Genomic DNA, 4,034 nt, shown 5'->3' with positions numbered 1-4,034 from the left:
TTCAAGAGGAAGAGTGAGACTCAACAAACCGTCATCGACTTTGCAAATGAAGCTCAACGTCAACATGATGCAAAGATCTTGACAATAAGAAGTGACAACGGCACCGAGTTCAAGAACTACACCTTGGATGAGTTTCTTAGTTATGAGGGGATCAAGCATCAATATGCTGCTCCGTATACCCCTCAACAAAATGATGTCGCGGAGAGGAAGAACCGGACGTTGATGGATGCGTCAAGGACCATGATGGCGGAGTTCAAGTCTCCATACAACTTTTTGGCTGAAGCCATCAACATAGCATGCCATGCATCCAATCGGCTCTATCTCCGCAAAGGCTTGAACAAGACTCCTTATGAAATACTTACCAATAACAAGCCCAACCTCAAGTACTTCCGGGTGTTTGGGTGTAAGTGTTTCATTCTCAAGAAAGGTGTTCGCTTGTCTAAATTTGAGGCTAGAGCTTATGAGGGCATATTTGTTGGTTATGCTACAAACTCTCATGCTTACCATGTCCTCAACAAGTCCACCTGACTCATTGAGGAGACGTGTAACGTGGAGTTTGACAAAAATAACGGCTCCCAAGTGGATCTAAGTGGTACTTGTGATGTAGGTGATGAAATTCCTCCCCAAGCCATAAGAAGAATGGGTGTGCGTCATATCCTACCCATTGAGGAACCCCTTGTGGCCAAAGGAGAAGGACAATGCTCCACTCAAGTGGAGCCATCACCAACCCAAGACCCACACGCTTCCAAAGAACAAAGTGAAGACCCTCATCCTCATGAACAAGACCAAGGTCAAGATCAACCTCAAGATGGTGGTGAACCACCAAATGATGCCCAAGGTCAAGTTCTTCCCCTCGAGCAAGTTCAAGATCAAGATCAAGCTCAAGATCTAGAACAAGCTCAAGATGACGCTCAAGACAATCAAGTTAACCCTCCTCCTTCCACATCCAAGGAGGAATTAGAGCATCGTGTCGCGAATATTGCTTCCAAGCTCACCACCAAAGGTCATCTCATGGAGAATGTGGTTGGAAGCCTAAGGAAGGGGGTAAGCACTCGTATACAATTAGCAAACTATTGTGAACATCACGTGTTTGTCTTTTGTGTTGAATCCCAAAAGGTCTATGAGGCACTCAAAGATTCGGATTGGCTCAATGCCATGCATGAAGAACTCAACAACTTTGAGTACAACAAGGTGTGGAGATTGGTGCCAATGCCATCGGGGAACCACAATGTCATTGGAACCAAGTGGATATTCAAGAACAAGCAAGATGCTCATGGGACCATCGTTCGCAACAAGGCAAGATTGGTAGCACAAGGATACTCCCAAGTCGAGGGTATCGACTACGGTGAAACCTTTGCTCCCGTTGCTCGCCTTGAATCCATTCGCTTGTTGGTTGCTTATGCTTCCCATAACAACTTTAAGTTACAACAAATGGATGTGAAGAGTGCTTTTCTTAATGGTCCTATTAATGAGTTGGTTTATGTCAAGCAACCCCCCGGGTTCGAGGATCCCTACTTCCCGGATCATGTGTATCAACTCTATAAGGCACTCTATGGCCTTAAGCAAGCCCCACGTGCGTGGTATGACCACCTTACCAAGTTGTTGCAAGATCGTGGATTTGAGATTGGGCAAATCGATCCCACTCTTTTTACCAAGAAGGTCAAAGGGGAGTTGTTTGTGTGCTAACTATATGTTCATGATATTATCTTTGGTTCCCCTAACAAAGCTTTCAATGAGGAATTTTCTGCTCTCATGACCTCTAAGTTCAAGATGTCTTTGATGGGAGAGTTGAAGTTCTTCCTTGGTTTTGATATCAAGCAAAGAAGGGAAGGTACCTTCATCAACCAAGCCAAATACACTCAAGACATGTTAAAAAGATTCAAGCTAAGCGATGTCAAGCCGGCCTCTACTCCAATGCCCACCGAGAGCCAACTTGACATTGATCCCAATGGTAAAGCGGTGGATCAAAAGGTATATCGCTCCATGATTGGCTCCTTGCTTTACCTTTCTGCATCTAGACCGGATATCATGTTAAGTGTGGGAATGTGTGCACGTTTCCAAGCCGCATCGAAGGAAAGCCACTTTGTGGCGGTCAAGCGAATCTTCCGATATTTGGCTCATACCCCAAACTTTGGCTTATGGTACCCAACAAGGAGCAAACTTGAAGCTAGAAGGATATACGGATTCCAATTGGGCAGGAGACAAAGTGGATAGGAAGTCCACTTCCGGAGGGTGCCAATTTCTTAGTTGCTCTTTGGTGAGTTGGTCTCCAAGAAGCAAAGTTGCGTGTCTCTCTCGTCCACCGAAGCGGAGCATGTGGCGGCCGATAGTTGTTGTGCTCAACTCTTATGGGTGAGGCAAACTTTAAAGGAGTACGGTGTGATTTGTGACAAAGTGCCTCTTTGGTGTGACAATGAAAGTGCCATCAAGATTTCTCTCAACCCAGTGCAACACTTCAAGACAAAGCATATTGAGATTCGATATCACTTCATCTGGGATCACATTAGGCGAGGGGAGATCGAGCTCAAGTATGTCAACACTCATGATAACCTTGCAGATATTTTCATGAAGCCCTTGGATGAAGCAAGATTTCGCGAGTTAAGGCATGAGCTAAATATCATTGATTCGAGCAATGTGACTTGAACCCTTGCACACCCCGCCGCATTCAACTTGTTGTCTAGTTTAGGTGTAGGCATGGACATAGGGGGAGTGTTGTTCTCTCAATGAACTCTCCCTCCCCCCATTATGTATAAATTGATCGTGTCTTCACATTAACCATTTTTTATGGTACTTGTGCTTCAAGGACGAGTTTTGGTCATGGGCCCAAGGTTAAAATCTTCGCGGCGCCATACCTTTTGACTCAAACATAGGTGGCCTCGGCCACCGCCCTCCCTTGAAGAGGTGTGTTTCTTGTCCCCTTGTTTGTGTTCTCGCTGCTGAGTTTTATTTCCTTTTCTTGTTGTTGGTTTTTTTTAGCAAAGTTGTGTGTTGTCCAGTTGTTGAGCCTTGTTGGGCGGTACTACCGCTAGTGGTGCGCGGTACTACCGCTTATGTTGACAAGCGGTACTACCACCAACCAGCGCGGTACTACAGCTGAGGGGTAGGACCAGGGGGTTATGTCGGGGCAGGGGGAGGTTTCTTCTCCCCCATACCCATTCGCTCTGCCCCCTCGTTCCTCTTCGTCTCTCTAGCATCGCCTTGCCGCGAGAGGGCTCCGGTGGGCCGTCGTCTCTGGGTCGTCCCTCTCCATTTCCTTCGGTGGAGTCGATCCCCACCTCGTCCTCTTGCCATGGATGTTGGTATTGCCCCAGTTCCTCCTCTTGGAGGGGAAGATCACAGACTTGACACTCCAGTCGGTTTCCGCCCTCACCGCAATGCTACCTCCACTCACAAGCAAGCCCTTTGGCCCTATTGTTCTGTGAAGATTCACCCCGAGACTAAGAAGCAAGCCTATGAGCTGCCTACCTTTCTGGACATTCTTCACCGTGTCTTCCGGGAGACTCTTTTCCCTCGCATCAGGAATATGGATATGGTCCACTCCTATCTTGTGGACATGCTTCTCTTCTGCCAGCATGAGAAGGAAGAGAACACTGGCGAGTCCCTGGACATTTCTCATGTTATGTGGTCTGAACTTCTATCTACTATCTCTGAGCGCAAGTGCCTGATCTATGGACCGTTCATCATGTTACTCATTGAGAAGGTCTGGGCACAGGTCTATCCAGGGTCTTGCTGGAAACTGGAGATTTGATTTCTCATGAGATCAAGCGTCTGAGGAAGAAGGAAAATTGGGGCACCCCGGCCCCTCAAGCTGGGGGGTACATCTTTTGCTGCTGCCATGGAGACCGAGGACGAAGTTGATGCTGATGATGACGCTGACTATGAGCCTTCTGGAGTAGAGCCCTCTTTGGAAAAGAAGCTCAAGCTCAAGATGAAGAAGCTTTTCTGCATTGAGTCTCATGGTCAGTACATGACTCATGTGGCTGAGAAGAAGGCCAGGGGACATCACAAAGAGCTCATGCGTCAGTTGGGTGCGA

This window comes from Triticum dicoccoides, chromosome 5B (assembly GCF_002162155.2).
Source record: "Triticum dicoccoides isolate Atlit2015 ecotype Zavitan chromosome 5B, WEW_v2.0, whole genome shotgun sequence".
Taxonomy (NCBI): domain Eukaryota; kingdom Viridiplantae; phylum Streptophyta; class Magnoliopsida; order Poales; family Poaceae; genus Triticum; species Triticum dicoccoides.
This window is presented reverse-complemented; position numbering follows the sequence as displayed.